The sequence below is a fragment of the Podarcis pityusensis genome, assembly GCF_964106645.2.
Source record: "Podarcis pityusensis genome assembly, chromosome: 6".
NCBI lineage: Eukaryota > Metazoa > Chordata > Lepidosauria > Squamata > Lacertidae > Podarcis > Podarcis pityusensis.
Window position 1 is genome coordinate 51,860,484 of NC_138030.1, and position 13,896 is coordinate 51,874,379.

The window sequence follows — 13,896 nt, forward strand, 5'->3', positions numbered from 1 at the left end:
TATTATAGTTCTAGCCCTGGAAGCTGAGTAGGTGGAGATGGATGGATGGTTCGGCAGAGGACTGCTAGAGCGTTTTCTGCATTTTCCTGAAATAACCAATATATAGAGTTTGGGCTACAGGCAGATTTTTGACAGCTTCCCAGGAAGACATCCCTGCCCTGTCTAAGGAGCCAGAGAAGGTGAGAGGCATTTCTTCAGCTGTGATTGCAAGGGAGGGTCACAATGCTTGTGTGTCTGTGCACGTGAGGAACAAGGCACAGACAAATGCGGGCTGTTCCAGCCCTGCAAAACAGGGATGACTTGATGGGTAGTGAGGGAAGGAGTGGGGGGGGGGCAGGCACTTAGGAAGGAATCAATATACATCAGTGGGGGGAAGCAGAGGTGGGGGCAGGCAAAGAGAAGACAAACCTGCACTCATCCTTCGGGGGTTTATTTCACATCCTGCTTTGCCTACCCAGTGTACATTAGTGCAGGACTTGGTGACATGACCGCCACTGCCACCTTGGGAGACAGAGGGCCTCGCCACCCACCGCCAGCCGCAGGATTAATTATGATAATGTATTTCTTTCCCCTTTTGTCACCCTAATGAATGGGCCCCTTTAAGATTTTAAGGCCTTTTGTTTGTCCAATTTTTAAGGCGGTATTGTAGGGTAGGGGATAGCAGGTGGCATGGCCAAAACAGGCTCTTTTGTCTTCTTTGGGGGCTTTTCTTTTCCTGTGGTGGATTTGTGCAAGGGGGGGGCAGCCTGGTTGAAGATGCAGAGAGGCAGAGTAAAGACACTCCTCAGTCAGTTTCACTGCACTGATAGTGATAGGAGAGAAACTTCCTTGCTTGGGGAGGGTAGTTTCAGAGAGAACCCCCTCTTTCTCCTTCTTTCTTTCTTTCTTTCTTTCTTTCTTTCTTTCTTTCTTTCTTTCTTTCTTACCTCACACACCTCCCATGGAATGGGACCCATCCTGTATCCTCCAGATCACTCCCAAATTCCCAATCTGTATTCTCTATCCTGCATCCACATGTGAGCAGGTCTAGACAAATCACTGCAAGCAGATCTCCCAGATCAAAATGTCAGTGTCTGTTCTATCAACTGCTACAAAGAGCAGAGCAATCCAAAATTAGGGGTGTCATCCAGAGATGATGGAGCAATAATGTCCCTTGATTCTGCACCGCTTCCAATGTTTCAGAATGGAGTTGTGCTAGTCATGCTTCTTGAGGCGTCTCAGGATTCGCAATACATCTTAAAATACGACATACACCTGCGAAACTATTTTGTCCCAAGACTGTGGTGGGGAAATTGACCACGTGTATTGCAGGCAGCTACAGTTTAGGAATATCACCTCTGAGTCCCTAAAAGGGCTGCTTTCTGTACTCAGAAGGACATGGTTTCTTCTTCAGTGTTTTAAATATTAGGAATCACATGAAGGATGCTTGCTCATTTTATGCAAGAACAGGCAAAGAACTTCTAATGAAACTGGCACTACAGTAGAGAGTTAATGGTCTCTCTGGCGTACAAAGTGCCCCACCCTTTTGGAAAGGGATGCCAAATAATGTCCCACAGAAACAATGGGGGGGGGGGCTGTGTGTTAAATGTTTTCATTGTGATTTGGATGAGCACACTGTGAGCATGTTTATAAAATCTGAAGACAGAGTGATATTTGGAGGGATCTCAAACATTTCAAAAAACAGATCAACTTGATAAATTTGAGTACTAGGCAGAGAGTAGCAACATAAAACTGGACAAGATGGACTTTGTTGGAGTTTTCCAAACTGGGGGTTTGGGCCAGTTAATCTTTAATGCCCTTTACTTAGTGGCACCAGCATAAACTGGATATGGGGGAGGGCATTCATAGCTGAAATAGCAGGGGTAGGGAAGGCTGGGGTTGATGAACTCCATCTGGATTTGGTATGTCTTAGAGGAACGAGGTTCAGTCACCCTTTAGCACAGATAGCTTTGTTGGTCTGAATAACCCTTTTCTAAATAATTTCCAGCCTTTAAGTAAGGTTTTACCCTGACCAAGAGTGACTCTGTGAGTGCCAGCCTGATCCTCTTAAGCTCTGACTGTATAAAGGTGATAGGCAAAAAAGAAAAAGAAAAAAAATCTGGCCCAAGACTAACTTATGCTCTCTCTTTTCGTGCATATTTATAAATGCATCTCCTTTCACTGCACTAGGTCTAGATGTCCAACATTCTGAATCTGGCAATGAAATGGTGGGAAAGGTGATGCCAGATGGGTTAAGCAGGACTTGTGGTTGCACAGCTTCTGGAAGGAGCCAGGGATCTGTCAGGACCAGTGAGATTAGTGCTTTTATTGATCCAACCTGCATGGTAAGGATATGGCTGTAAGCAGGGTCCGTGGCATGAAACTGGTAAGGATACAGAAGCACCTCATCCATTTTGGGGCATCTTGCCTTCTCTGGGACTCATAAAGTAACAACTCTTACAAGATGCAGAAATCTACCCAGCTGCCAGAATGATTACATTAATGCAACATTCAGCTTGGAAGCCCCAAAGAAGAATCTGTAGCACAGAAAGGGTTTGTAGGGGACATTATAAACAGGTAACGGGGCACACAAGGCAGCAGCAGCACTGCTCAATACATGATTAGAGGCTTGGCCTTTCTAGTTCTTTCTTCTTCTTCATGGCTTTCTCAACAGAGAAATAGCATCACGGAGGAGGGAATGGGATGCATCCCTGTAGTCCCTTTCATACCAAGTCCTGTTTGCGAGGGAGGAAATTGCAATTCAGAAGCACCGTTGAAAATGTAAGAAAGCACCTTCTGCAGGCACAGAGGTCAGACGTCTGAGCGAACGCCTTGAAACTTGGGTGGGCTCTGCCTCTGCCTGGTGAGGCGAGAGCAAAGCTTTTATCTTGTCCCTGCTCTTCCCTTCTCACTCCTCCTCTCCTCACACCCCAAAATCTGCATGAGAGAAACAATAGAGGAGCAGTTCTTTGCAGTAGGGCATTGAACTGAGGAGGGGGAGGAGATGGGGAGGGAGAGGACAGCAGGAGCAGGGAACTCGCCCACTCACAGTCCCAGCACACAGCAGTCAGTCCAACCTGCTTTGCACACACATACACGCCTCAAGCATGGATGCATGTACCCTTCAGGCAAGCACACACATTGCCCCCCAGACATCTATTGACTGGTACACACACACACACACACACACAAAAACATGGCAGGAGGAATGCAAGGTCTCTAGATTTCTCTCTTAGAATCAGAGGCCAATTCAGCAGTGACTATTCCATTAAGGCAAATGGGGGCACTTCCCCACCAACCTCAGTGAGCTATCAGTCAGCTCCCACCTGCCTGCCTTCTTATCTTCAACCAGCCCAGAGAGCAGCCTTGGATGTCAGCTTCCTCTTCCTTAATCTTAGTGTTGCCTTTGTAAAACTCAGCAGGGAAGAGGATGGGGACAAAACTAGAATGAGTTGGCTCTGCCTGTTGTTGGCTATGGCGCCACCTACTGTCAATCTCCCTGCCATCTGCCCTGCCAGTCCCCGTGGACACCAGCCGCCATCGGGGACCACTGACTGTGTCATATGCTCCACATTCAGTAAGACTATCAGACTGCAGAGACCAATAGAGCCCTTTAAAGGAGGAAATTTGCCGTGTAATAGCAAGACATAAAACATGGCCTTTCCAGAGCCATCCTAGTGTAGCTCATTTTGCCTGCTTAGATCCTAGCATGGAATTCTGAGTTTATTTTACTTATTTATTAAGTATTTATATCGCACGCTTGCAACAACACAGGGTCCTCAGAGAAGCTTAAATAGATTTAAGAACATGATAAAACATTATAAAGTTGTAAAAATGGATTAATATTCAAGAGGTATGGACACAAAAACACAACACTTGCTGGACAATACTGAAAACGTTGGCAGTACCGTGAAACAAAATTATTTAAACTTGACATCTGAACACACTCAAAGAGGTAAAGAGAGGCAAATATTCTGGGGCAGTGGCTAGAGTGGGTGCTGATGATGATAAGGCCTGGTTATGCATTCCCATCCTCACAGGGCATAGAAGGGCCTCTCCCCTTGACCTCAGGGTGTAGATAGATGCATACAGAGGAATTGTTCTAGACGTCACTGGTTGTGATAATATATTTAGTGGTAAGAAGAGCAAAATGTTGCAATAGTCTGAGGGGAAATATGGAAAGTGTTGTATGATACATACAGAAACATAGAAAACCAGCGTGGTATAGTGGTTACAGTGTCAGGCTAGGGTTTGGAAGACCAGAGTTCAAATCCTCACCCAGCCATGAAGCTCACAAAGTGACCTTGGGTCATTCACTGCCTCTCAGCCTAACCTACCTCATAGGGTTGTTGTGAGGATAAAATGAGAAGGGGAAGAACTATTAAGCTCCTGGCAGGAAAAGTGGGATATAAATGTAATAATAATAATAATAATAATAATAATAATAATAATAATATTGAGCTCCATGTTGGGCAAAAGATTTCTGCATTGCAAGGGGTTGAACTAGATGATCCTTGTGGTGCCTTCCAGCTCTATAATTCTATGATTCTAACAAAAAGATATATTGAACCTAGTAGATATTTACTAGGTAAAGGTAAAGGGACCCCTGACCATTAGGTCCAGTCGTGACCAACTCTGGGGTTGCAGCGCTCATCTCGCTTTATTGGCTGAGGGAGCCGGCGTACAGCTTCCGGGTCATGTGGCCAGCATGACTAAGCCGCTTCTGGCGAACCAGAGCAGCACACGGAAACGCCGTTTACCTTCCCGCCGGAGCGGTACCTATTTATCTACTTGCACTTTGAGGTGCTTTCAAACTGCTAGGTTGGCAGGAGCTGGGACCGAGCAACAGGAGCTCACCCCATCACGGGGATTCGAATTGCCGACCTTCTGATCGGCAAGTCCTAGGCTCTGTGGTTTAACCCACAGCACGACCCGCGTCCCATTTACTGGGTACAGCATGGCAAAACATTATGAGGGTGCCAACATTAAAATTGAGCTCATAATTGAGCCCACCAATGGAATGCATCCTTTGATATATTTTTGTAGACCAGTGACACCCAACCCTTCAATATTTGGGTAGATATGCATAGTAACCTAGGTATGAATTATAGGGACAGACAAACTGAGGCAAGTGGGCAGGCCTACTGTCCTCATAACAACATCTTACCAGCAATAATTAATTGTACAGGTTTGTGCCTATGTAGCTAGCTCCGTGGTGGCAGAACCATTTTCAGGTTTTGTGCCCTGTTGTACCAGCTACATGCACAATGCCACAACTCTGCATCAGGCAATAACAATTGTGCCAAGCATAGAAAGGTTGAATTGCCCTGCTAATAATTGTCGGGATCTATGCACCAAATGGAAACAAGACTGATTTTTATAAAGTATTGGAAGAAAAACTATTTGAATATATGGATCAGAAAATTATAATAATGGGAGACATGAACGGGGTGGTTTCATTGGAAATGGACAGACTAAGGGATGTAAAGAATAAAGAAGGGAAATTGCCTAAGACATTCTTCATGATGACTAAGAATTGTAACCTGATTGATATTTGGAGACTTAGACACCCATTGGAGAAACAATTTACTTATTATTCAGAACCGAATCAGTCAATGTCAAGAAGAGATCAAATATGGGTATCGAATGAATTGACTCCAAGAATCCAACAAATTGAAATACAAGCCAAAGTAATTTCAGATCACAACCCAATAATAATGGAATTAAAAGGTTTCGAAGAAAGAACCTTTAGATGGAGAATAAATGACTATTTGTTGGATGACCAGAAGACCGTAGAAAAAGCACAAAAGAAATTATCTGAATATTTCATGGCTAATATTAATAAAGGTACTAAGATGAATATAGTTTGGGACGCAAGCAAAGCAGTTATGAGAGGATTTTTTATCCAGCAGAACTCATTGAAGAACAAAAACAAGGAAAAAAGGAAAAAAGAAATTTTAAAGCAGATTATGGACAATGAGCAAAAATTGATCAAAAAGCCAGATAATCAAAAAATCAAGCAAGAAATTAAGACACTTCAAACCCAATTTGCAATGATAATAAATAAGGAAGTTGAATGGAATATTAAAAGGTTAAGGCAGAAAAACTTTGAGTTCGCAAACAAATCAGGAAAATGGCTTGCGTGGCAACTTAAAAAGAGAAAGGAACAGAGCACAATCAATAAAATCAGGATAAATGGTGAAGAGACAGCTAATCCGAAAGAAATCAGGAAAGGATTCTTGGACTTTTATAGACAACTATATAGAAATAAAGAAATGAACAATATGAAGAAAATAGAAAGATATTTAAGAGATAAAATGGTGCAGAAGATCCCGACAGAACAAAAAGACCAGCTGAATGCCCCAATAGGAAAAGAAGAAGTAAAAGAGGTGATAAAAGAGTTGAAGAGAGGGAAAGCACCGGGACCTGATGGATTTACATCAAGTTATTATAAAGAAATGAAAGACGTGTTGATGATCCCTCTAATAGAAGTTATGAATAATATTTTAAAAGAGACATTCCAGAAACGTGGAAAGAAGCATATATTACATTGATCCCAAAACAAGATTCGGATTTAACTCAAGTTAAAAATTATAGGCCTATTTCACTATTGAATACGGACTATAAGATTTTTGCGGGAATTTTAGCGAAGAGGCTGAAAAAGATATTAACAAGACTTATACATAAAGATCAAGCAGGTTTCCTACCAGGCAGACAAATGAAGGATAATATAAGAAATATAATCAATGTCTTAGAATATCTGACTGCTAGGAATGATAAACAAGCAATTTTAATGTTTGTGGATGCTGAAAAGGCCTTTGATAATATTATATGGGAGTTTATGTTAAAAAACTTAGAATATATGGAGGTGGGGAAAGAATTTTTCAATGGTATAAAGGCAATCTATACAGAACAGAGAGCAAAATTGATAGTTAACAGCGTAATTACTGAAGATATAAAAATATCAAAAGGAACAAGACAAGGTTGTCCACTTTCGCCATTGTTATTCATAACGGTTCTGGAAGTCTTCTTAAATGCGATTAGACAAAACAAACAAATAAAAGGGGTGACAGTAGGGCAGAATGAATACAAAGTTAAAGCCTTTGCCGACGATTTGGTAATGACCATTGAAGAACCAATAGAAAGTGTAAAAGAGGTATTGGAGGAGATGGAACAATTTGGAAGGGTAGCCGGATTTAGACTGAATAAGAATAAGACCAAAATGATTATAAAAACCATGGAACAAAGTAAGATTGAAATAATGCAGCAACAAACAGAGATAGAGGTGGTGAAAAAGGTAAAATATTTGGGAATTTGGTTAACGTCTAAAAATATTGATTTGTATCAAAATAACTACATACTGGTTTGGAAGGGAATAAAGAATGACCTGGAGGTGTGGGGTAGAATGAAATTATCTTTCTGGGGAAGAATCTCTACGATAAAGATGAGCATGCTGCCAAAGATGTTATTCTTATTTCAGACTATACCCATTATAAAGGGTATAGGAATCTTTAAAGACTGGCAAAGAGTGATTTCAAGGTATATCTGGCAGGGGAAGAAGCCAAGAATAAAATTTAAGTTATTGACAGATGCAAAAGAAAGAGGTGGCTTCGCCCTGCTAGATTTAAAACTATATTATGAAGCAGCTTGCCTATGTTGGTTAAAAGAATGGATTAAACTAGAAAATAAGGAGCTATTAGACCTTGAAGGTTTTGATAACAGATTTGGCTGGCATGCGTATCTATGGTGTGACAAGAAGAAAGTTCATAAAGGATTTGGAAGCCACATTTTCAGGAGTTCTTTAATAGAAATATGGGATAGATATAAAAATATATTGGAACCAAAAATCCCACATTGGCTTTCTCCGTTAGAGGTTATGAGTGTTAAGAAAATTAATATGAGAGGTAAATGGAGTACATACGGAGAATTGGTAATTAAAGAAGGAGGAAAATGGAAATTGAAACCATATGAACAAGTGAAAGACCATGTATATGATTGGTTGCATTATTTTCAAGTAAATGAAATGTTTAAAAAAGATTTAAAAGAAAGAGGTTATGTAGAAAAAGATTCTAAATTTCAAATAGATATAATAAACAATGATTGTACAACTTTGTCAAAAATGTACAAGATATTGTTGGAATGGCATACGAAAGACGAAGAGGTTAAATCGGTAATGATACAATGGGCCAAAGATTTTGGGTACAATATACATTTCGATGAGTGGGAAAAACTGTGGAAAGAGAATATAAAATTTACTGCATGTACGGCACTGAAAGAAAATGTTATGAAAATGTTTTACAGATGGTACATTACACCAGTAAAGTTAGCAAAGATGTATAAGACGTGCAACAAATGTTGGAAATGTAAAGAAAAAGAAGGAACATTCTTTCATGTGTGGTGGGAATGTAAGAAAGTGAAAAGCTTTTGGGAAATGATATACAATGAAATGAAAAAGATGTTAAGATATACCTTTGTAAAAAAACAGGAGGCTTTTCTTTTAGGGATCTTAGGAAAAGAAATAAGAAGAAAAGACTGTAAACTCTTTCAATATGCAATAACGGCAGCCAGAATATTGTTGGCCCAGAAATGGAAACAAGAGGAAATACCGACGATAGAGGAATGGAGACTGAAATTGATAGATTACGCAGAACTGGACAAATTAACTGGGAAAATTAGATATACCAAAGACCAAAAGTACATTGAAGAATGGGGAAAGTTTGTAGATTATCTGAAAAATGTATGTGATGTGAACACAACGTTAGTGGGATTTCAAGAGGCACTGTAAAAATCAAGAAGTATTGTCAATATGAAATAGTGGGGGAAGGGAAGTTTAATGGCAATATGAAAGAAGGGAATGTGTAATTAAAGATAAAATATGGATGATTCTCAGAGACGCTGAAGGAAGTTCAAAAAGAGACAATTTGTTGAAATTTGGATAAAAATGTATAACTGTATGGAAAACCAATAAAAATTTATTATATAAAAAAAAAAGAATTGCCCTGCTGTGGTATTATGATACCATTACAACCTATGACTGTACACACCAGGGCATGTCAGTCTATGCTGACTAAGCACTACTCTAACCCTGTATTGGTTTTTTGTTTTTTTAAATAATATTTATTAAAAGTTTCAAAATTACAGAAAAAAAGAAAAAATAGGAAACAACACTACAATACATAAAAAAGAAGGAAAAAAAACCAAAGCATAAAAACCAATACAACAATACAGCAAAAAGATTTTAAAAAAAGGGGAAAAAAGACACAAATCCCATGTTACATATCTTTAACTTCCATTTGCTTGTTTCATTGACCTCCTCACACCTCCCTTTTTGTATTCTAGTTTAATTAGTTATTTCAGCAAATTCTTTCCATCTTTCTCAATTTTTATTGAATAATTTATCTTAACAATTTAACCTATTAATTAACTCAACAAATCCTTTCCATCTTTCCCCATATTCTGTTATTCAAATTACCTTAATTTATTTAACCTTATCTTACCGTAAAATACCTTAGAGCTTGAAACTTAATACTCAATTATACATAATTCCTTATATCATTTCTACTAAAGCCATATAGTTTCATTCCAACATTTTCCCTAATATTCATTAATTTTAGGCTAATTCCCTAAATAAAATGTTTTCTTTATAAATTTTCTTCCAATCTTCATCCAGCGTCTCTTCTTCCTGGTCTCGGGTCATGTCAGTCCTTACTGTCCATTCCATCTAGTCCATCAACCTGGTAATCTTATGTCCGAGGCTCTTATGTCTCTTCCATGTCCCTTCTGCAGATCTTCTTCTTCTTGTTTATACCTGCACTTTTCCTTGTCTTTTGTTGGTCTCTTTCTTAATTTCTTTCCTTTCTCATTGAGGAGTAGGTCTCTGGGAGGTTCCAGCCCAAGATTCTCTCCATCTCCCTTCATCAAACCATTCCCCACAGTCCCACTCCCCACAGTCATCAATGTAATCCAAAAAATATTTAAGACCCTCCGAAGTTAAGAACCTCCTCAGCTCCAGACTCCCCCTGGCCCACTCCAACTTCAATCTTCAAAAACAGCGGCTTATGCTCCTGCAGGGCCTCGGATCTCTCCATTTGTATTATTTGAGGTGCAACCGCAACCTCCTCCATTATCTTCTGCACTTGCCCAATCAATACAGGTTCCTGAGTTGGTCCCTGAATGGTTTCTGTATCAATATTCCCTGTTTGTCCACAGTTATTGACCACAACAGTCATCAAATCCGTTTTCTCATTCATCAGATCCATCTTCTCATGCATCTGTTCCAACAAAGCACTTGTCTTGCATAAAGCAAGCACCAAAACTTCCTCCTAGCTCATTTTTATTCGAGGTCAAAAGGAATGGTCCCACGATCTTAATCTCACAGCTGTAGAGTCCTCAAATAGACTGCAGCAACAATTTAACAAGCTCCCTCTAGAGGAGACAATTTCTATTTGTATCCATCTTTTTAAGGCAAGTCCAACAAAGGAAAATTACTTTCATTTTTCAGATATTTTGTTTCTTTAGAATGCAAAAGGCAACATTGGAATCAGTTTATTTCTCTTCTTTAGCTATCTGTCAAAGTATTCCATTCACAGTCAGTGAACCTCTCCAACAATTTCTGTCTCTGACCCCCCGTTCCCAGGTTTGAGACGGTGGAAACTTATCTTTCTTCACTCCCTCTCCAGCAGGCTTAAACAAAGATCCCCCCCCTTTTCTCCTGCTTCCAAGGGGGTTTTAGTGGTTATAAATGAAGGAAATTTAGACTTTTTTAACGACTTTCCAGACTTTAGCTTACAAGGTTTTTACTTCAGTCTATGTACAAAAAGCGGAAGGCGGACTTCCTGTTTGAACCTTTCCGCTTCGGTGCCAAATTAGGGTATTTCTTGATCCAATTTTCCGTTTCTACTCACGGGTACTTGTTTTAAATCCAATTGTCCACAGGAAAAAGTCAGCGCTCTCCGGCAATGGCTGTGCGGCTTCACTCCGTGAAAGTAGCAATCAGTTCGCAGCACCGTGCCGCTCACCCCACTTCACTCCGGAACCCCGAAATGGGGCTCCCCGTGAGTAGGGGAAGCGCTCCTGGTGCCCTGCCGAACCCCACATTCCCAGGCTTCCTCCGCCTGGGATTTCTAGCGGGTCCCCACCTTCGCCGCGGCGGGAAGACCCAGTTTCCACGGAGCCAGTTCCTCCGGTCGGAGGAACTCCGCCATTCGCCGATGGCGCTAACCCAGAAGTCTCTAACCCTGTATTGGTTGGCATGATGATTACCAATGAAATTGGCTTTTAGATTGGAGGTTTAAAACCAGAGGCCTGCTGGGTACAATTTGGTCTTTTTAAGAGTGGCTCCTCAGCTGACAACCCAGAAGTGAGAAAGCAATGAAGACAAAGTGATGACACTGGAAACAGAACTTGCTAGCAGGACTTTTTTTTTTTTTGGCTGGGGGAAAGGGCCAGCTCCTCAAGGCGACTCTCCTGCAAAACTAATGGTTGACAAGGGTTTTAGATTGTGTGCTTCATCAGTTTTATTTAGCTTAATTTGGCCCTAAGGAAAATAATTCCAATCCTTTGTTTGTTTGCTTCAGTTTTCCTTGGGAAGTAAGGCCTCAGACCATTAAACAGCTGTTGAAGGCCTTGACAACAGTTAAGAGACAGGAAGCAGGAATGCTTGTGACTTCCCCCCCTCCCTTTCCCAGAGCAAAGTTACAAATGAAGGAGTTTTCCATGTATTTATCTTGAGAGCTAGCCAAGTCTGCAAAGCAACATGTTCCTAATTTTCTGTAGTTTTAACTCCAAATTAATTTGTAAGTGATCTGGGTGCCTTGTTCCTTGAATGACACCTAATAGTGCAAGGGAAGTGCCTGCCAACTGAAACTTTGCAGCGGGCAAAAAGAAAGCAGGTCAGGAAAAGGCCTGGAAGCACGACCCCCTGTGAGTGTTTAACAAGGTGTCAGTCCACGATGTTTGCAGATCAGACTAAGTGGCTGTGACATCAGAGTCCCGGGCAGAGGTGGAAAAGGGATTATTCTGATGGCCTGGATACAAGGCAGTACAGAGCAATAGCAGACCCATCTTCATAGATGACTAGGCAACCTGACTTCAACTTGGTCAGGATTTGTCCCTGGGTTAGGGATAGACATGCAAAGGGGGTGTGCTCACACACATACTAATGTTATTAAAAAACTGGGGGTCAAGGGAAGCAGATAGAGAGAGATGCAAGCAGAATAAAAGGGCTGGAATGGATCTGCAGCTGTCTCTGGAAGTGGTGACAAGGCAATTGGCTCCAGTGATGGCAGTAAGGAAGGAGCAGGAATTCCCTCCTTCTCAGGCAAAAGCTAAAAATCCATCCTGCCGCCTTCTTCTTCTTCTTCTTCTTCTTCTTCTTCTTCTTCTTCTTCTTCTTCTTCTTCTTCTTCTCATGACTCTGTCTCCATCCAAGCTCCACTGGCCACCTTTTGTGGAGAGAGATCTGTGGGGTGAGGGGCTGCTTTTGTGGCATGCAAGCAAGGGGGAGGAGCCATTTGGCCCCTGGCCCTCCAGAATTACCCTGCCTCTGGTCAGCTTTGCAAGGGTCTTTTTCTCTGCAGGAAAAATCTAATGTTTTGGCTTCTAGATGTGATCATTTTATTAGCTTGTTTTTCTTCTTTACCTCTTCCTAATCCTTATTTGTTTGTCTTGTCATTTCCCTCCCCCTTCCTTTGTTTAAATAAATAAATCATCCACCCACCCACCCACTAAGGGTGCACACCTTAATGAAATGTGCTGTGCACTTCTATGGACCATCATGCATTTTGCAGCAGATGTGTAGATTCTACACAAGTAAATAGTTCTAAAGCATTGTTATAACTACTGAATGCCCCTGAGCAGCTGCAAGTAAAGGCTTCAAGTATTGGCGTAGATTAATGTAGGGTTGCCATACGTCTGGAATTTCCCAGACATAGCCATGATTCGGTGGTCAGAAACAGTGTCTAGATTTTCACTTTTTGAAATATGGCAGCCCTAAGTAATGGCCATTTCTTCCTAGCCAATCTCCAAATGCTTCCTCAGTAAGACAGCTGGAGACATTGGTTGAGTGCTATAAAGATGTATCTTGGGGGCTGAATGGGCCCATGCATGTGAGAGCCAGTTGGCACTCCCACTAGGGGAAGCTGCTGGCCACCATTAGATATATTCTGAACCTCATTCAGCCCAAGGTAATAAATGAGCTGGAACCACCTCTGAACATAAAATATGCTCAAGAAGGAATATTATACAAGAAACTGATATGAAAATTTGCCTTACCATGCTATTTGGAATTTTCATTCAGAAACTTGGATGGAGCCTGGCAGCATGGTGGAATCCCAGGAACAGCTGAAGGTTAGAGGTCACAAATTGGGAAGTTTCCTGCTGGGCATTACTGGAAACTGGCCATGTATCTCTGCATCATGTCTGGCTGCAAGACAGCAATGAATCTAAAGTTAAGTAGGTTGCCAAAAGATCAAAGGCTGATTATGTGTTTTTTGAATTCCTATACTTAGTGTTCATTTGCTATGTTGTGAGCCACTTTGGGTACAGTTTTGTGGAACAGTGTCATACAAATAAACACATGATGATAGCAAAAAGAAGAAAAGGGTTCCTGTGCTATAAAAGTGTGATGCAGGAATCAAAGACAGCTATTTGACTGTGGCAGTTAGAAAAAAAACCCTTTGAATATCAGAAAGGAGGTAGAGTAAGAGTGAAAATTAAAGTGGGAGAGGCTACTCCCCCCCCACCTTCCCACCCTAGGACATGAAGAAGAGTCTGACTTGTAGAAGAAGTCACAAGATGGTGATTTATCTCCCTTCAGTTTGGAGAGATGCTGGGAGGAGAGTAGTGACCTAAAGCAAAAGAAAGGAGAAATTTGTAAGGTAAGCCTGGAAGTTATGGTAAACACTGTCTGAAATTCTG

The 13,896-nt window shown here is 41.1% G+C and overlaps 2 protein-coding genes across 4 annotated transcripts in view; one reads left to right on the forward strand and one right to left on the reverse strand.

The window, feature by feature from the left end:
* The window catches only part of PTCH2 (patched 2), a 79,880-nt gene that overhangs the window by 62,126 nt on the left and 3,858 nt on the right, over positions 1–13,896 (reverse strand). For both annotated transcript variants that reach the window (XM_081009342.1, XM_081009341.1), the window contains exon 3: positions 13,252–13,402. The gene's annotated coding sequence lies outside the window, so the exon portion shown is untranslated. The remainder of the gene's footprint in view (positions 1–13,251; positions 13,403–13,896) is intronic.
* Positions 13,456–13,896, forward strand: part of LOC308479115 (uncharacterized protein) — a 90,208-nt gene continuing 89,767 nt past the window's right edge. For both annotated transcript variants that reach the window (XR_013987447.1, XR_013987448.1), the window contains exon 1: positions 13,456–13,856. The gene's annotated coding sequence lies outside the window, so the exon portion shown is untranslated. The remainder of the gene's footprint in view (positions 13,857–13,896) is intronic.